This window comes from Apium graveolens, chromosome 11 (genome assembly GCF_009905375.1).
Source record: "Apium graveolens cultivar Ventura chromosome 11, ASM990537v1, whole genome shotgun sequence".
NCBI lineage: Eukaryota > Viridiplantae > Streptophyta > Magnoliopsida > Apiales > Apiaceae > Apium > Apium graveolens.
In genome coordinates this window covers 44837727-44859267 of record NC_133657.1, presented here as the reverse complement: position 1 = coordinate 44859267, position 21541 = coordinate 44837727, and the positions used below count along the sequence as shown (strand labels likewise).

Genomic DNA, 21541 nt, shown 5'->3' with positions numbered 1-21541 from the left:
GTCATTAGGCAAACAATTAGGAAGTTAATCAAAGGGATTAGAGAGGATGATGTCACCCAACCAATGAGAAGAGGACAAGGAGGGGAAGATGACATCATAGCATGACATAAGCATGACATGGGAAGGAAGGAGATGTGGTTGAAGTAGAACCATACAAAGTTAAGGCTAAAAAGGTAATTAACCAAAACAAAAACAAAATTACATCCACCAAGCCAAACAAATCATTTCATCTAAACAAAAGAAATCTATTTCTCTTCAACAAAAGCTTGCTCTCGGCTTTTTACAATTTCAAAGGAAAGAATTTTCAAAATCCAAGATCCAAGCCTCCTAAATTGGTAAGATAATTCCCTAGTGTTCCTTATGCATAGATATGGCTATATTATGAGTTTAAGCATCCCATTCATTCTCTATCTTCTCCAATAAATCAATGAAGAAGACAATGAATAGTGATTTCAAGGTTTTTAACTTGATTTTTCTTGCTTTTCCTTTAAGATCCAAGCTTTCCTAAGACTCCTCAAGGCTTCCTAAGGCTTCCTAGCTACTCACACCACTTCAAGGAAGGTATATCATCTCCAAACCCTAGCTTTAATTTGTATATTAGGTTGATTTTGGTTATTAGAGTAAAGAGTAACTTGAAACTTGTTTGTTTAAGAGTTTGGGTTGGAATGGTGGAGATTGGAATGTTGAAATCTTTTATTTGATTAAAGAATGTAGTATAGTTTAAATTCAAGTTTTAGGATTAAGTAAATTGATTATAATGAGTTGATTTGGGGCTGTTGTAAAGTAATATGGATGGAGTTTTGATTGGATTGTGAATTGGGGTTGAATTGTGGTTGTTTTGAATTGGTTTAAATTTGGGAAATCGCGTAAACATAGCCGTCGTAATGTCCGATTTACTTTAGACTGCTTTTGTTCATAACATTTGGACCCGAGAACTACCTGCTAGATTATGACCATTGCCATGTTTAGATAGTTCATTTTACGAGCTTCGTTTTGATATGTAGTTCGTTTGATTCCGATGTACGGTTTAGGAGAAATGACCGTTTTAAGTAACGGCATTTCGCGAACGAAACTTTTCCCCTCGCCTTACTTTGAAACATAGGTTAAAGACCAAAAAGGGTTAATTAGTGTATGAAACAATTATGGTAAGAGTGTTAGGCAGTTGGTAAGACACTCGCGAAGGAATCGCCTTAAAACTCGTAATGGTTAAATTATTAAAAATGGTGGAGCCGAGGGTACTCGAGTGACTTAAGAGAATCAGTAAGCGCAAAACAAGCGTTAGAGTCTAAGTTAGTTAAAGTATAGATTTACAAGTGACTTTGGTTGAATTCCAACTTACTTGTTGTTTATAGGTTACCAGACTCGTCCCGAGCCTTTTATCACCCCCAGTCGCTCAGGCAAGTTTTCTACCCGTTATACTGTTGTTGTGATGTATACACTTGTATATGCATTATCTTGTAATAGATGCATGATGGTTATATTAGCAAATTCTTGCGATATATTGTAGCATGTGATATGGTACATATGCATGCCTGTTTCGTATTCTTGCCATATATATCTGTTGGTTCAGTTGATAATACCTATGCTAGAGAATAGCGGTAATTTGCATATACCCTTAGTATAGGGACCCAAAGGTGAAAACATTTTCTAAAATCGGGAGTCGAGGATCCCGAGTAGATTATATATATATATATTTTATATATATATGGTAATAGTTTTCAAAACTATTAATCGAATAAGGTTTATTTGATAACTTTATTTTATTAATGAATATTATCTTGAATATTCATTCGAGGACTTATGACTCCTTTTTATTATTTATTGAATATTACTTGGATATTCATTTGAGGATGTATGACTCCTTTATTTTATTTAATGAATATTATTTATAATATTCATTCGAGGTATTATGACTCCGCTTATTATTTATTAATATTCTTTATTTATTAAAGAATAATGTTCGATAATCAAACTTACTTTTGATATTCAAATAAAGATATTACTTTCGTATAAGTATATCTTTGATTATTTACTATTCATTTCAAGTATAAGTTTTCCAACTTCTACCTCAATTACTCTTTATGGGAATATTATTTAAATAATAATATTCAGATATTTCTTTATATTGAGACTGATTTACTTTATTAAATCAGCATTATTCCAAACACTCTTTAAAGTGTTTTCAAGTCTTTAAAATGATTTTCAAAAGTTAGAGCGGATCCCAAAACTCATTTTTATATTTAAGATCTTCCTTTTAAAAAGGGGATTTAAATACTCGCTCAAAATCGGAGGGATCCGGCTCTGTGGTGTATTTTATATTCGCAACAAGGTTGTTGTCTTGATAAAAGAGTTTTTGATTACTTACCCAACACTCGGGAAGTAAAATTCTTGGAACAAGTTAATCCATTAACAGGCATCGCCTGGGAAATATCGGTGAGTTTTCCTTTCCAACTAGATACAACTTCTTGGTGGAGCCGTATCAACAAGCTTCTACTTGGGGAAAGTGGGGACGAGCTTTACGTTTCAGAGTCATGGATTTCATCTGAACTAGGAGTGGCGTAAGTGGTCGAGTAGCGCCGACCCAGCCTTATTATATTGGCCCAAATGGCCTGGAAGTTCCGATAAGGCGGTCCATTCCTTAGGAGTTCAGTGTTCGGTTGACAAGGACAGGTTCTCCTCTACATGTAGAAAATGGTGGGGTTGTACTACTACGACTGATCATCGTAAGTGGTCTTCCTGGAGCGGCAAACTCCCGTAATGAGTTCATCATCCATTTGGATAATTCTGCAACACTACCCGTAGCATTTCGATCGAAAGGCTACTAATGGGTGATTGCTGAAGCATTGACAGGGTCAAACAGTTTTATTGGTGTATCCATTGAATGAAGTATCTCGTAACTTCATTTCTTTTCAAAATATTTCAAAGATCAAATATTTTCAAGTTTTATTATGGTCTCATCTATGGGATGACCTCTTGAATCTTCTTATACTTGGAACAGTAGTAGTTCTAGTAGATTCTAAAATGGTATAAGTGTAGCGAAGTAATTGGTAACTTCATCTTCTTTTAAAACTTATACCCAGTAAGTAATTACCTTACACATGATAAAAGATTCTAGTAAGTATCCATTTAGATACTTGTATTATTGTTATCACTATATATTATCTTGCGAGCTGTAAGGCTCACTCTTGCTTTATTTCTTCATCACACAACAACAGTTAGGAAAGATGGCCAGACTCCAGCAGACCCAGCGCAAGCGCGTGGGAAGCGTCCCGCGTCTTCCCGTTGATGTTGTAGCTGCTATAGCTGCAGAGGTAGATCTATTGATAGATCAGGCATTCTACTTTTGAGAATCAATTATGTATAATTATAACTTGTGGCAGATAATGGCAATTAACTGTAAATTTATCAAGTAATCATTTTGGGTTGTAATAACTTTTAATTGTGGATTCAAGGACTTGTACTTATTTCAATTTCATCTCTGAGACTATAACGGGTTGTGGTGTGTGTTAGTGTGGGGTCACAGCATAAGGTTATTTATTATTAATTAAGTGAAGTGATATTGTGGAAAGAAAGACCGTGATGACCCGGATCCCTGACCCCGGATCTGGGGGTGTTACATCATGTCTCAAACTGGGTTCATTTATGAGAAGAACAATTTCACTGCATTAGTTAACAAGGGTATTCAACAATCGGATGACTATCACAAGATGATAGAATTTGTTAAGAATTGCAAGCTCAATTATGCCATGCTGGAATCACCCACAATCTTCTGTGAAGTTGTTGAAGAAATGTGGACCACTGCTACCTACAACTCTACAGATAAGACAATCACTCTAACCATCAAAGGTAAAGAATTCTGTATCAATAGTGATGTGATAAATGCATGTTTTAAAATTCCTGAAAACAATGCGACTTCACCACACAATGACACTGATATTATCAATATGCTTAATTCCATGCACTATACACTTCCTACTTCTAAACTGAGTGATATTAGGTGAATGGGTCTTAGGAAGGTATGGAGTTTCTTGTGTGATGTAATTACAAAGGTTTTTCAGGAAATCAGTAATTTTGATTCATTGAATATTTCCATGCTTAACATGCTATACATGCTAGTTACAGATAAATTTTATAATTTCAGTGACCTTGTCTTATTTGAGTTAGGTTTTAAATTAGGTGAGTTAGCTAAAAGAGGTAAAAATGTGTATTATGCTAGATTTCTTATATTATTGGCTAACCACCTCTGTAAAGAGATTGTGCTTGAGAACCCTAACAACAAACTGGATTGTTGGGTTCAAGAGAGAAGGCTCATTGCAGATCTGAATAGGGCCAATCATCACAAGGATGTGCCAATGTTCTACTTTCCTGTAATATAAGCACCTCAGGTAAGTGAGGTAAGTTCATCCATCCCTACAACTATTCCAACCTCCACAATTTCTTTGAGTTCAGGAGTAGTTATGGCAACTGTGCCAATGACCAAACAGTTGCCTACCAAAGCTGCCAGACCTACTACTATTTCCAAATCCAAATCAAAGAAAACCCCCTCTGGTATCTCTCAAAAGATGCCAGTTGAAAAATCCACAAAAGCCAAAGAGGGGAGTGTGAAGGAGGGTATGTCAGGTGAGGGAAGGGGTGAACATAAAAGAATCCCCAAGAATAAGGTTGGAGAGTTGAGTGAATCTCAGCCTAGCCACACTGCAGTTTCCCAACAAACTGTAGTGCTTAAAAAGGACAAAAGCTCATTTCTAGCTATATCCTCCCAAAAGGATACAGCTATTGAACAAAGCTCTCAACCAAGAGCACAGGCCAAGAGGGTTAAGGACACAAGCTCACCCCAAACTTATGCCAGAAAGAAGAATTCAAAAACCTCTGGGGATGCACGGGGTACACACACAGTGCAAACTGGTGCTAAAGACACAGTCACTGCACCTTCATAAATTCAGCTTGATGTGGCTCCAATAAATGTGGAGTCACATCCAAAATCTTTAGTTATAGAAGCACCTCAAACACCATACTCACCAACAAATTCTCTGGATGTGGATATGATAAACACATCAATTCCTCATTCCCCTTCTTTAACTCTGTTGGGGAAGCCAAAATCTAGTGCAACTGAGCATCATCTTTTAGATGATTTGTTGGCTCACTTGCCAATTCTTTCAGGAACTGTTGTGTCATCTATGCCTAAAATATCTTCAATCAGCACAGAGTCAAGAATAGTTTCTATTCCCACCTCATTCATTTCTACTCTCTCGACGAATATTTCTCATCCGTCGAGTAGTGATTGTATCCCGACGAATAAGCCTAACAGCAGTTATCCGTCGGATAGCAAAACCACTCACTCGATGGATATCACTCATCCGTCGAGTATCTCTGCACAACTTCAAACTTCAATTATTTCAAGTGCAGAAGATTTACTTGTTGTACAGTCACTCTTAGGATTGAGAGAGCAGAGTGTTTTGAGTGAGAGGCTGGGTTGCTCCCAGGAAAAATGAGAGGAAATGAGTGAAAATCTGCAATCCATTTCTTTAGGATTGGCAAAAGGGAGTGAGAGGAGTCCCACCTTAGTAGGTGAAGGTGAGGGTGGGGAGCCAGGGTGAGACCCTGATGCAACAAAAGAGAGAACATGAGAGAAAAGCAGGTACAGAGGGTATAAGTGTGGATCCATCCATTGCTCATGAGTCAATGATTGTGGATGATACTGAAAAGGAAAGACAATTTCAGCAACATTACAAAGCTGTAATTGATAACATTTCCTTGGACGCTGACACTTTTACTCATCTTGTGTAAGCCTATCAACCATTGGCTGATCAGGGCAATGAGGAGGCAGAGAAGACTTTAAATCTAGTATATACTTCAGAATCTCTACAAAGGGATAAAGCTGCTATCAATTTGATGCCTCCTACAGCTGGTGAGCCATCTGAAGAATTTGGAGTAAATTCTAATGATGATGACTCTGTTTCATTTGATGGAATCATGAACTTAGGGGGAGATGAAGGCGCAAGTTCTATTCCAGATCTACCTGAATTGGCATTGACAAAGGAGTCTACACTAGGACAATTCAATGTATCCTTAGTCAAACAAATCATGTCTATCCAAAAGGCCATTCAGAACACCTCAAATGCTGATACCAAGGCTATTCTTCAAGCCCACCTAGATTCTCTACATCTCATGAAGCTGCAGCAATTAAGATAGAATCTGAGTATGGATGAACTCAAAAAAGATATAGCTGACTTGAAGACCTACAATTATGAGAAGCTAGATTCAATCATGCCCTATGGTACCATGCACGATCTGCTACTGAGACTGAGAAGAGAATCAGATGCTGAAAAGAAGCTGGCCAAATTGGAGGACAATGTTCAAGTTATTGAAAACTCTGTGGTCGCCATTCTTCAAAATCAATAGTCACAGACCAGTCTTCTAATGTAACTGGCTAAAGCACAAGGCTTGACCCCTCAACTTGATGATAACAAAAAGGGGGAGAAAGGACCAAGTGAGGGGGAGAAGCTTCAGATACAAATTAGTAAAGTAATTGTGCCTTCAATTACTGTCTCAAAGCCACCAGTTGCAAATGGTATAGATCTGATTCAAGCAGCAGCAGCTAACTTGAAAGTTGCTGAGAAGGAAAAGTTGAGTTTGGTCAACTGGGAGAAGATTGATGAGGAGATACAGAAGAAGTTCCAACTGGTCAAGGAGCCAGCTAAGTCAGCCATCCATCACTCTCAAGTCAAGCAAATAAGTGTGAATGAGATGAGCATGAACTATCTGGAAAGAGGACAATCTTCCTGCATCAAGTCTCCAAAGGCTGAAATGATTCTCAAACCAAGGGTAAACTACTCAAAATCATCCTTGAAAAATCCCTTGGACACTGTGTATGAGACAACCAAGCCTGATGAGAAGAAGCTTCTGTCAAGATCAATTGTTTTCTATAAATATCCAACTGATTCAGCTTCTAAAAGGAGGATTGCTAAGGTATTCAGAAATGGGAAGGAAATTTGTGTGGTAGCTGGACATCCTCAATTTGCTCAAGCAAAGAGAGAAGAAAAAGCCAGATTAAAGCAAGAAAAGAAGCAAGCTGCTCTAGATGCAAAGAAGACTAAACAAAAGAGAGAGTAGATTACTATCTTGGCCAAGTTACATGCTGTAAACACATCACAACAAATTCCCTCTCAACCATCTGAAGCTACTGAATCAAGGAAGCAAGTTGAAGAACATAAGAAATCACCAAGAAAGAAAGAATTGGCTAAAAGAACTAAAAGGAAACTGTATATTGTTGACAAGGAATTGGAAGATCAATTTCCTAAGAAATCCACACCAATTATAACTCAAGCAACAAAGCCTTCTGTGGTATTTGAAGACATAAAGGTGGTGGATCCCTACAGGAATATTCATGGTCAACCTATTGTGCCCAAGGATGAGCCAATAGAATGGGAGAACATACCAATTCCAGACTTCAATCTACCAATCCTTAGCAAGACAAAAAGGATAAAGTCAAGAGCAGTCAAGAAAGTGAAGTTGTCACCTCTCAAATCCAAGTCTGTAGTTAAAGCTCAACCCAAAGTCAATAAGGGAGACTACATGTACTTGCGTGACATCAAAGAATTTTCTGATCTAAACCTCTATCTGGATGAACTAGATGAGGTGAGAGGAATTGATGCATACAGAAACCTACCTAAAAGGTTAGTGTTCAAGTACAAAGGAGGAAAGGAGATTCAGTGGCCACTTCATAGGATTCTTCAAGAGAGCCAAGCTGTACTGATTAAAGTTTATTCATCCTTCAAGAAGAACTTTGGGTTCAATATCACTGCAAGAAGACTAGTATTGAAGAAGATTGAAGAACTAAGGAATATTAGAGCTAAAGATGCACTCCCAAAGACTCTAATCATCCTATACATAGGAAGAAGAGTTCATCTAAGGCCCTACTGGCTGATGGAGTTCATAGATGACAAAGGTGTGAGAAGATTCTTCAGACTTCAGACTAGAAGACCAATTGAGCATCTCCAGCAACGAGACTCTCTTGGAAATGCAAGGAAAGCTAAATCTCTTAGAATCAGATGAATTGGAATTCCACAGGCAGCTCCAAATTCAGATTGATGAAAACAACAGAAAGCTTGGAAGAAGATCCAGACCTTCAAGAAACTAGAAAAATCTGCTCAGGCTAGAGGAACATCTTGAAAATGATTGTGAGCTAAACTTTGTACATTTTGATTAATTGAAGCACTTTTCAGTATTATCTACTTTTCTTTAAATATGTATGTTTAAGGTGTTTTGTTATCATCAAGTATCTCTTAATTTATGGCTACAATTCCAGTAGACATAAACTGGGGGAGATTATTATGCATATGTTGTGTACTTGATGATTACATGAACAAAACACCTAAGTAGATTTTACTTAGTGAAATATTGTAGCACTCGACGAATAAGAATTATAGTCCCGACGGATAACTCATTATAGTCCCGGCGGATGATGACTTATTATCCATCGAGTGAGTAGCTTATGTAATAATAAGTATGTAGCACATTTCTGTATACACCTTTGTATAAATTCTGTAGTAGCATATAAGTCATGTTGACTTTAACTAGATATGCAGAATAGGTTGATTAATTGTACATAGATGATGTCTTGTAATTCTGCATAAATAAATTGAAGTAAAGTGCCAAAATAGCTACCGACGGATGATTATCAAAGCCATCGACGGATGATCAAATAGCTATCAACGGATGTTTAATATAGCAGTCGATGGATGATCAATGAAGCCATCAACGGATGATCATAAAGTCGACGGATGATCATGTACTCAACGGATAAAGAATTCAAATATCAGTTGACAGTGACAAATGGTCACATGCGTCGATGTGTATGCAAATGGAATGAGGAAGCCTATTAACTGGGTAATAGAGAACAAAGTAGCAAAGCATTAGACCCGATAGTTTTTATAATGATCCTGTCTTTTGACTTTGTAATCTTGGTAATATATAAACCAAGAAGTAGCAAATAGAGACATAGATCTGAGAAACAAAAAGTGAGAAACATTTGTAAGCAAAATTATTAGCATTTCTCTATATCCTCAGTAGTTCATATTTGTAAGCAGCTGTGAGCATTCTTGCACACAGAGTTCTCTCGATATAATATATATCTCTGGTGGAATTGTTTAAATCCACCAGAAAGTTTTTAAAGACTCTTGTTTTTAATTACTTGTGTTTTGGTTCACTTAAGTTTTTATTCCGCATTGTGCTAATCAATACACTTATATTTATATTCGAGTTTGAACATTTTTATTTTAAGAAAAAGGTTCAAGAATTCCATTCAACCCCCCTTCTGTAATTCTTGCTATATTATTAAGGGACTAACAGTCCACCTTGACCAAGACATCCTCCACAATGCCTCGTGGATATGTAATAGAACGATCGGCCAACTACAAGGACATATATGTAGGCTTTGGATCAGGTAAACCCAACTTCTTGAAGATAGACAAAGACATCAGTAATGCTAGATCCCAAGTCACATAAGCACTTGTCAAATGACAATTTTCCGATGGTGCATGGAATAGTGAAGCTTCCAGGATCTTTAAGCTTTGGAGGCAACTTCTGTTGCAGCACGACACTGAATTCCTCCGTAAGAGCAACGGTCTCTAAGTCATCGAGCTTCACTTTTTGAGAGAGAATACCTTTCATGAACTTCGTAAGGCATCTGTTCAAGAGTTTCAGCGAAAGGTATGTTGATATGAAGTTTCTTGAAAACTTCCAAGAACTTAGCAAATTGCTTATCCAGCTTTTGCTTCTGCAGCCTCTTAGGAAAAGGAGGTGGAGGATAGACCTATTTTTCCCCTGTATTACCCTCAGGAGGAGTGTTGACAACAGCTTTTTTCCTTGGTTCCACCTCTGCTTCCTTCTGCACATCTTCTTCAGCCACAACTTCAGATTCTGGATCTTGAGATTTTTCGAGGTTTGCAACCTTGTCAGACTTTAATGTAATTGCCTTAACCTGCTATTTTGCTTCCCTCTTTTCTAGAACTTCTGTGTCACTAGGGAGTGTACCAGGTTGTCAATTCAACAAAGCATTGGCAATCTGTCTAATTTGATTCTCCAGAGTCTTGATAGAAACCGCTTGGCTCTTACACATGAGCCTCAACTCTTCCAATTCAGATTTTTCATTAGATTGTGGTAGTTGCTGAAGTTGGAGTTGTTGCATATTGCGGTTGATGAAAACCAGGAGGGTTATACTGCTTTATTGCATACTGCTGATAAGGCTGTTGCACCGTATTCTGATTGTTGCTCCAGTTAAAGTTAGGATGATTGCGGTTGTTTGGATGATAAGTGGCTGGGGCTCGTTGCTCCGACCTCTGAAAGTTGCTCACAAACTAAGCTGATTCACAAGAAATAACACAATGCTCAGTCTCATGCGCACATGTACAAAGCTCACAAACACTTGTGATCTGATTAATTCCATAATTAGCCAAATAATCAACCTTCATCGTTAAAGCCTGAAGCTGAGCAACTATAGCAGTAGCTGTATCCACTTCTAGAACTCCTGCTACCTTGCCTTGAGGCATTCTCTGAGTTGGGTTCTGGTATTCATTAACAACCATTAGCTCAATCAACCCATAAACTTCATCATAGCTCTTAGCCCATAAGGCTCCACCTGATACTGCATCGAACATGGGTCTAGATTGTGTTCCTAAACCATTGTAGAAGCAATTTATGATCATCCAATCAGGCATGCCATGATGAGGACACTTCCTAAGCATCTCCTTGTACTGATCCCAAGCCTCACACAAAGATTCTCCAGATTGTTGCGCAAACTGAGTAAGAGCATTCCTGATTGCAGCTGTCTTCTCCATAGGGAAAAATTTAGTGAGAAACTTCTGAGCGAGATCCTCCCATATGGTGATAGAACCTGGCGGTAGAGAATGTAACCAGCACTTAGCTTTATCCCTCAGAGAGAATGGGAAAAGCCTCAGCTTAATAACATCTTCAGAAACTCCATTGAACTTAAAAGTGTCGCAGATCTCGATGAAACCTTGATGTGCATATTGGGATCTTCTATAGGAGAACCCCTAACCTGAACTGAATTCTGTATTATCTGAATCGTGCTTGACTTTATTTCAAATGTGTTAGCCAAAATAGCTGGTATGATAATGCTAGACTAAATGTCATTGATCTGCGGTTGAGAATAGTCCATCGAAGCCTTCAAATTCTCTGCTTGAACTCCCATTGCAACGAGTGCTTCTTCCTCAACTTTCTCAACTACTACTTCAAATTCTTCCTCCGCTCGATCTAGCGTTCTCTTACAAGATCGAGAATGCGTTAGCATAAATGCCCTCTAGAGTACCTGAAATACGACAAGTACCCAAGTAAGTAAAATATCCGAGTCAGTGAACTTTAACAACCACTGATGACAAGCACATAAACTAAAAATTAACACCGAGTCCCCGGAAGCGGCGCCAAAAACTTGTTAGGATGAAAACACGCGCTAAAATTCACGTAAGTATACGCGTTCTCAAGTAATATAGAATTCCTTCTAGTTCGTTCCCACAGAGACTCTTTTGGTTAACATAATATTTATGCACTTATGCAAAAATGATATGGTTATTGCTCAATGCTAAGACGAATAACAATTTGAGATATTTTATAACTAAGAATTAACTAACATGCAATAACTAAGAGATTAAAAGGGTTGGATTACTATCTGAGACAAACATGGGATTCTAACTTCATTAAATACTTCATTCAAAGTCATTGTTCTTAACCTTAGCATGCAATGGTGATGAAAACTAATCAGACAACAAGAAACTAGTAAACGCCAACTTTCGTTGTACGAATAACCTACTACCAGACATCCACAAAAGAGATAGAAGCTGAATAGACACCAAATATGTTGAGACCCTATATGTCAATAGAATTTGACAACATAAAGGTTTATTAACAAGTTATCTATCTTGATTACATAGGGCAAGTAAGATGGTTAAAATTACCTATGAATCATACATAAAAAATACATGAACCTATGCTAGCATGGCAAGTTCTAAATCTCTATATTCACCGTTGCTTCAATAGAGATTAACACGCTATCTTATATGTTCGCGACAAACATAAGACGAATAAGCACAACCAATACTAGGATATCATACAATCACCACACACTAAAATATCAAAACAAATTAACTAAAGAAATCCATAAATAAATCTGCTAGAACACCACGATAACGATTAGTTCATAACCGAACTCATCATCATCATGGGTTCCAAAGAAAGCATGATAATAAACAAGGTCTATATAAAATGAATAAAATCACAAAGTACGTAATAAAGAGTAATAGGTTCAACAATAAAAAAACGAGCATCAAAATTACAACTCAATCAAAGAATCACAAGTAAAAACAAGCTCTTCTTTTCCTTCGTTGAATTTGTGCTGTTAGGTCTTCTTCTTGTCTTCTCCTTAGGCTCTGTTGTTAAAACTGTCTTCAAGGAGTCAGTATATAGCACCCCAAATCATCCAGAAGTCCAGCAGATCAGTATTCGATTAGAAACAGGATTCTGGAAAAACAACCTGGCGCGGCTGCATTAGGATCTGGCGCGCCCACGCTGAGTATGGCGTGGCCGCTCCCAAGTGTAGCGCGGCCGCGCCGAGCTACTAGAAAAAATTAATATTTCTTTATTTCTTGTCTTCTCCTTAGGATCTGTTGTTAAAACTGTCTTTAAGGAGTCTGTATATAGCAATCCAAATCATCCAGAAGTCCAGCAGATCAGTATTCGATTAGAAACAGGATTCTGGAAAAACGACCTAGCGCCGCCGCCCTAGGATCTGGTGCACCCACGCTGAGTATGGCGTGGCCGCTCCCAAGTGTAGCGCGGCCGCGCTGAGCTACTAGAAAAAAATAATATTTCTTTATTTCTTTCCTTCTCTTGCTGGTTTCTTCGTGCACTTGACCAATGCTTCATCCTCACACTCTTCCAAGCATATATCATGCAATTTCCAGCTCTTCTTCCTATCTATGCCCTCAAATGAAAAACACTATAAAAACACATCAAATACACAAATAACTTGAGTACAAAACACCAATTCGAGCTTTTACGAAGCGTTATAAGTGGATATAAATTCCACTTGACAAAAGCTCATTTCCACCTCCTGACTAGTGCCCTGCAACGACTCAACACAAAAACACATCAAAAAAACCAAAATACTTGAGTCTAAAACACCAACTTAAGCCGATATGAAGCATTCCAAGTGGATATAAATTCCACTTATCACACCCCCAAAGTTAAATCGATGCTTGTACTCAAGCATAAACAGACTCGACACTAATAACAAAACTACTACATGAATGCAACTACGTGAAAATGCAACTAAATGACAATGCACTGATCCCCTCAGAATAACCATAACCAAATCAATAAGCAATGTATCTAAGAATGCAATGACTTTAAACAGAGTTCAACTAAATCCCATAAACCAACATACAAACCAGAAACGTGCGTGTGTGAGGTGCTTATCAGATATACTCTCAACACTAGATCAATAACCATATCCTATCCTTCGCCAAAACAATCACAAATTTATAAATAGAATCGACATTAAACACATAAGGATTCACAACACCTCATTTTTACTAGATTTATACAAGGATCATGCTATAATACTGAAACACATCAAACACAAATGCTTATTTGACCGTGCAATGAATGAGGTCCCAAAAGACTTATACAATAATATCCATGTGGCGAGTGTTAGGTTAGCGGATCCCAGTCTATACAAGCCCTAGGTTACTAGGCACAAAGTCCCCTAGAACTTAATTGCTCAAGTATTAAAGATCTCACCCTTGGTCAATTCTACATATACTAACACAATTTTTTTCTTTTTTTTTTCTTTTTTTTTTGCTTTTCAATGATTCTGAATGAGTGTGTTTCCCTCCATCTCATTCAACCCTAGACTAATTATAAAAATATGAGCCGACTACTATCCATTTGACCCCTAAGTTTATTCACAACTAGCAATGACATCCATGGTTTTCCCTAGTTTAAAAATTCAGGGTTCCTACGTCATTACGATAATAAAAATTCTAAATATAACCAAGTGATTAAATTCCAACAAACAACAAGTATGATGATGATCTAGTTCAAAAGATACCTATAAGACTTATGAAAAAACTTTGTTTCCGAGCATGCAAATCAATTCATTAGGACTAAATCCTCCCTCTATAAGACATCACTACTCTCAAATCAACACCAACCTACGAATCAGAAACAGCTCATCCTACGGGATCATGTTATATGTATGCAAATGCAACTACATGGACTCACATAATTACATGAACAAATTTGCAAACAAATATGACCTATATGAATAATCATGCAAAAATACTGAACAGACTACAACTAAACATACAATATGAATCTATATGAACACGAAACACTACTAATCCTTACATTATCACCCCCAAACTTAAAATATTCAATGTCCTCATTGAAGGTAATAATAAGGTTACAAGGCATACCTAGTCGTCGGTGGGATCACCCTCCTAGGGTGGAGAATCAGGTGGCGGGTACATAAAATCAGCTCCAAATACAGGACAATCGACCTCGACACCAATGCCCGGAAAGAAGTACCCAAAGCCTGTGTCAAATCCGCAGCAAAATGACTGTGAATGTCGTGCATTGAATCCATGCGCCTAGTCAATCACCTGTACTGCGCATCTCCAAGTCCAGAATTATCCCCTTTCTACTAAGCACGAGAAGATCTAGAGGCTCCACGAGAGGATCTAATAGCTGCCTGACGTGCTTGAGAAGAACCCCTTACATAAGTCTAATCAGCTGGCTGGCCACCCGATAGATGATCATATGTGTAACCCAAGCCCTTCTCATCGGCTTACCACCATACCATTCCTGCATCACTGAAATCGTCGAACTATCAATGGGAGCACTCGACATCTATAGATACTCATGCTCGGGCCATCAAACACCAACCAAAGCACACAACTTCATAATAATTGAGGCATGAAGAATCGCCCCCGTGGTTCCCCCTCGCAGAAAATACAGCATACTCTGATGAATCATGTAGCCGAGATCAACATATTCTTCATTCAAAATCCCTCACAGCAGAATAACATGATCCACAATAACCTCGTGAAAACACGAAGATGGCATGATATTAGCACACACAAACATGTTCCAATACCTAGCATAGCTGTTCATACACGAAATAGAAAAAGTAAGCGGCTCATTCGTGCCCGCCTTGTACTTCCACTCCGTGCCTGGAACACACAACTCTGCCACAATATAATCCAAGTCCAAATCCTCCCTAGTCTTCTGCACCCAATCCTCAACAGTCGGAAATCTCATGGGTTGATTAATAACCAGACGAATAGCATCAGGAGTATAATCAACAGTCAACCCATGAACTACAGAAAACCCATTCCTGTCCTCTTTAGAATTTGCATAAAATTCTTGCACAATGCTCAACGGGACTGCAGCGTGTGTCTCATGAAAATCTGCCATCCCTTCTCAACAATCATCTCCAAAATCTTCCCATCCTTAGTCGTGGGTAAGAAACCCCTCTCCTTCATAACCAGTTTAGACATCAACTGGGTAAACTCTGCCTGTGCCTCCGGAGAAGAAAATCTATTCGCCGTGCCTCCACACTAGAATCCTCGGTAGATGAGGGATTAGTGCTACTACTACCCACGGTTCGTGCTCTTTTGGGTGCCATAACAAATAAGTGATAGAGCATTGGGTGTTTGTATTGTATAGGAGAGGCTAGGGTTTCGTAAGTATGAGATGGTTGTATATATAAGAAGAGATGTATATATATATGAGAGGTATATGATGGGTGGGGTGTTGTTTAGGGTTATGAGATAATGGGTAGTTTTAGGGTATAATTCGGGTAAGGAGCAGGGTTTGATTTGTAACTGAATTTATTTTTTCTGATTTTTCACTCTCTTTTTTTCCAGACACCTAGCGCGGGCACGCCGCACTTCTGAATTTTTTTTTGGTTTTTGAATTTTGTCCTTCTTTTTTTATTTCGAAAGCAAAAATACAATAATGCATGGGTTGCCTCCCATGAAGCGTTTGGTTTACGTAGCTAGCTTGACGTGAAACTTTGAAATAAAGTTGTCACAAGAACGGCGCTCACCACCTCAAGGTTCGTCGTATCACTATAGTAATGCTTCAACCTCTGACCATTTACTTTGAACGCTTGGTCCAGATGCTTATAAAAAATCTCCACATCTCCATGAGGAAACACAATCTTCACAATGTATGGACCTGACCACCTTGACTTAAGATTTCCTGGAAAAAGACGGAGATGAGAGTTGAACAATATAACTTGCTGACCAGGAACAAATGACTTGTGCACTAACCTCCTATCATGCCATCTCTTGACCTTCTATTTGTATACTTTATTGTTCTCATAAGCCTGTAGTCGGGACTCATCGAGTTCATTAAGTTGAAGCATTCTCTTCTCTCCAGCATTTGCCATGTCCAGATTCAGCTTCTTCAAAGCCCAATACGCTTTATGCTCTAACTCCGCAGGAAAATGACACGCCTTCCCATACACCAACTGGAACGGTGACATTCCTAAAAGAGTCTTGAATGTTGTTCTATAGGCCCCAACAGCTTCATCTAGGTTCAACGACCAATCTTTCTTTGATGGACTCACAACCTTCTCCAAGATTCGCTTGATCTCTCGGTTAGACACTTCAGCTTGCCCATTAGTTTGAGGATGGTAGGCTGTGGCAACACGATGATTCACATGATACCTTTTCATCAATGCAGTGAACTTGCGATTGCAAAAATGCGACCCCTTATCACTGATTATGACCCTTGGAGTACCGAAACGTGTGAATATCTGCTTATGTAAAAAATTTATCACCACCTTAGGATCGTTGGTTGGAAAAACTTTAACCTCAACCCATTTAGACACATAATCCACCGCCAAAAGAATATACTGATTATTGCATGATGAGACAAATGACCCCAAGAACTCGATTCCATAAACATCGAAAATCTCAACTTCGAGAAGCACATTAAGAGGCATATCATCTCTCTTGGACATATTTCCAACTCGTTGGAGGTGATCACATCTTAACACGAACTGATGAGCATCTTTAAACAAAGTTGGCCAGAAAAACCCCACTTGAAGAATACGGGCAGCTGTCTTTTCTCCATTATAATGACCAACATACACAGTGGCGTGACAGGCTCGCAGAATACCCTTCGTCCACTCTATGGAATGCATCTCTTGATAATCTGATCTGCTCCCTATCTGAACAAGAATGGCTCATTCCATCGATACCACTTCACCTCATGTAGAAACTTCTTCCTTTGAGCATAAGAGAGTTCTGGGGGAATGACATTACTCACAAGATAGTTCACAATGTCTACAAACCATAGTTCTTCTTCTTGCACCCCAAAAAGTTGCTCATCGGGAAAAGATTCATTTATTAACGTCTTATCTTGTGAAACTATGTCGTGATCTTCCAAACGAGAGATGATCCGCTACCTGATTTTCCGTACCTTTTCTTTCCTTGATTTCCAACTTGAATTCCTGAAGCAATAGAATCCATCGAATCAAGCGAGGTTTTGAATCTTTCTTCGAGACTAGATATCGAATAGCAGCCTGATCAGTGTAAACCGTCACTTTTATCCCATGCAAATAAGATCGAAATTTCTCAAAATCATAGAAAATTTCCAAAAGCTCCTTCTCTATAGTAGTGTAATTCAAATGAGCACCATTAAGGGTTTTAGTAGCATAGTAAAACACATGAAAAATGTTCTTCTTTCTCTGGCCAAGAACAACTTTAACTGCAAAATCACTAGCATTACACATCATCTCAAAGAGTTCATTCCAATCGGGTGCAGTAATAAAAGATGAAAGATGTTGTAGTAAAACTCTTTTTCAAACTCTTGAAAGCAGCCAAACATTCTTCATCAAATTTGCACAAGGGTTTAGAAATTTTGGAGAAGTCTTTAATTAATCACCGATAAAAACCCCCATGACCAAGAAAACTGCGGATTCCTTTAACTGAGATTGGTGGGGGAAGATTTTCAATAACCCCCACCTTGGACTTATCCACTTTAAGCCCCTTGCTAGACACCTTGTGCCCAAGAATGATACCCTATTGTACCATGAAGTGACATTTTTCCCAGTTGAGCACCAGATTGGTCTCAACACATCTTTTCAGCACAAAACCAAGATTATGCAAGCACTCATCATAAGAAGTCCCGAACACAGAGAAGTCATCCATGAACACCTCCACATTAGTGGCAATTATATCAGAGAATATGGCCATCATGTATCTCTGAAAAGTAGCAGGTGCACCACAAAGTCTGAAAGAAACACAATGGAAAGCGGAAGTGCAAAAAGGACAAGTAAAGATGGTCTTCTCCTGATCTTCTGGGGTAATGCAAATCTGATTATAGCCCGAGTACCCATCCCGAAGATAATAATACTCATGACCAGCCAACCTATCAAGCATTTGATCAATGAATGGAAGCGGGAAGTGCTCCTACCTGGTGGCTTTATTCAGCTTTCGATAGTCCATGCATACTCTCCACCCTATGACTGTCTGAGTAGGAATGAGCTCGTTCTTCTCATTAGCAACAACTGTAATGACTCCTTTTTTAGGCACACACTGCACCGGGCTCACCCATGAACTATCAGAAATCGGATAGATGATCCATGCATCCAGCCATTTAAGAATTTCCTTCTTCAAAACCTCTTTCATGGTAGGACTGAGTCTCCTATATTGCTCAACGGTTGGTTTACTTCCTTCCTCAAGCAGAATTTTATGTATGCAATAAGAAATGTTGATTCCTTTGATATCTGCTATAGTCCACCTGATTGCTGATTTAAACTCTCTCAGAATTCTCAAGAGCTTGTCTTCATCACTACCAGAAAGGTTAGATGCGATAATAATAGGAAAAGTAGATGCATCACCTAAAAACGCATACCTCAAATGCTTAGGTAGTGGTTTTAGTTAAAGTGTGGGGGCTTCCTCAATAGATGGTTGGAGACGCTCCTTAGAATTTTTAAGATATGATAATCCAAGAGACTCGAATGGAAAGTCCAATCTCTTTTTCCATGGAGAAGCATTCAAATACTGCAGCTGCTCTGCCCCATCTTCATCTTCATTATCAGATTCCCCTATTAAGGCTCTCTCTAAGGCATCAGTCCTTAGCATTTGATCAAGCTCCGAAGTCACTACAGAGTCGACCAACTCTACTTTAAAGCATTCATCTTCATCAGTAGGGAATCTCATTGCATTAAAGATATTAGAAGTCAGATCCTGACCATGAACCCTCATAGTAAGCTCACCCTTCTATACATCGATCAGAGTTCGGCTTGTAGCTAAGAATGATCTCCCCAAGATAATGGGAATCTTATAATCTTCCTCGAAGTCCAGAATGACAAAATTAGCAGGGAAGATGAGTTTATCCACCTTAACCAAGACATCCTCCACTACTCCTCGCGGATAAGTGATGGAACGGTTAGCCAGTTGCAATGACATGTTTACCGATTTTGGATCAGGAAGACCAAGTTTCTTGAAAATGGACAAGGGCATTAGATTGATGCTAGCACCCAAGTCACACAAACACTTGTCAAAAGATAGATTACCAATGGTAAACGGTATCGTGAAGCTTCATGGATCTTCAAGCTTAGGAGGAAGTTTCTGTTGCAGCACAACACTGCACTCTTCTGTTAGAGCAACGGTTTCCAACTCATCAAGTTTTAGCTTTCGAGATAGAATACCCTTCATGAACTTAGCATAGATCGACATTTGTTCTAGAGCTTCTGCAAAAGGTATGTTAATGTACAACTTCCTGAAAACCTCCAAAAACTTGGCAAACTGCTTGTCGAACATCTGCTTCTGAAGCCCTTTAGGATATAGAGGAGGCGAATAAACTTGTTTATCCCCTGTATTATCCTTAGGCACAGTGTTTTTAACAATATTCTTCTTCGGTTCTGCTTCACCATCCTTTTTCTCAGCTGAATCAGCAAAATTGTCAATTTCTGGAATTTGAGAGGGCGCGGGTGCACTCCTTATGGGCGAGGGCGCGCTCCTTATGGGCGCGGGCACACTGCCCTTCTGGAGAAAATTTTCAGCTTCTTTGTTTTGATGATTTTCAGGGTTAGCGACCTTTCCAGACCTCAAGGTGATTGCCTTAAGCTGTTCTTTGACTTACCTCTTGCCTGGATTAGCTTTTGTATCACTCGAAAGAGTTCCTTGTGGTCGGTTCAATAAGGCGTTAACAATTTGCTCTATTTGATTCTCCAGAGTCTTGATCAAAACCGCTTGGCTTTTGCACATAAGCCTCAACTCCTCCAATTCAGATTTTTCATTCGAGGATGGACCGGCACCTCCGTGAGATGGTTGTTGTATCCCCTGTGGCTGAATTTGATGCCTTGGTGTAAACTGTTGGTTGCTTGTTTCCAAACTACTGGTATGGCTGTTGTGGCTGTTGCATACCACCCTGATTATTACTCCAGCTGAAGTTAGGATGGTTGCAGTTGTTAGGATGATAAGTAGCAAGAATAGGTTGCTGCGACCTCTGAAAGTTGCTCACAAACTGAGCTAATTCACTAGATATATCACATTGCTCCGTCACATGCGATCTTGCATAAAGCTCACAAACACTCATTATCTGTTGAACTCCATAGCTGGTCAGAGAATTGACCTTCATAGTCAACGCCTTTAGCTGCGCAGTGATAGTGGTAGCTGTATCCACGTCCAGAATTCTTGCTACCTTGCCTTATGGTAGCCTCTGAGTTTGATTCTGATATTCATTCGCAGCCATCATCTCAATTAGCTCATAGGCTTCCTCATAGCTCTTAGCCCATAAGGCTCCACCTAATGCTTCATCGAGCATAAGTCTTGACTGTGCTCCCAAACCGTTATAAAAGCAATTTATCACCATCCAGTCAGACATTCCATGATGAGGATACTTCCTAAGCATCTCCTTGTAGTGCTCCTAGGCTTCACATAGAGATTCACCTGATTGCTGCGCAAACTGAGTAAGAGCATTCCTGATTGTAGTTATATATGCCATAGGGAAGAATCTAGTAAGAAATTTCTGAGCAAGATCCTGCCAAGTCGCAATAGAACCAACTGGTAGAGAGTGTAACCAGCTCTTAGCTTTATCCCTCAGAGAGAATGGGAAAAGTCATACTTTCACAGCATCTTCAGAAACATTATTGAACTTGAAGGTGTCGCAGATCTCGATGAAATCCCTAATATGCATATTGGGATCTTCCGTTGGAGCACCCCCAAACTGGACTGAATTCTGTACCATCTGAATTGTGTCAGGCTTGATCTCAAAGGTATTAGATGCGATAGCTGGCCTGACAATGCTAGATTAAATGTCATTGATCATTGGTTGAGAATAATCCATCAACACTTTCGTTGTTGCTGCTAGTTCTCCCATTGTAATGATCACTTCTTCTTTGACTTCCTTAACTTCTTCAAGAACTTCTTCTTCCAATTCTTCAACTTCATATCTTCTTCAATTGTTTCCTTACGAGACTGAGAACGTGTTCGCATACACGCTA

The 21541-nt window shown here is 38.9% G+C and overlaps 2 non-coding genes across 2 annotated transcripts; both read left to right on the top strand.

The window, feature by feature from the left end:
• Positions 1 to 10716: 10716 nt before the first annotated feature.
• Positions 10717 to 10823, top strand: LOC141699291 (small nucleolar RNA R71). Its single transcript, XR_012565764.1, has one exon. It is a non-coding gene; the product is annotated as a small nucleolar RNA R71 (small nucleolar RNA).
• A 10097-nt stretch (positions 10824 to 20920) lies between these two features.
• LOC141699421 (small nucleolar RNA R71) lies at positions 20921 to 21027 on the top strand. The gene has a single exon (XR_012565885.1). It is a non-coding gene; the product is annotated as a small nucleolar RNA R71 (small nucleolar RNA).
• The last annotated feature ends 514 nt before the right edge of the window (positions 21028 to 21541 follow it).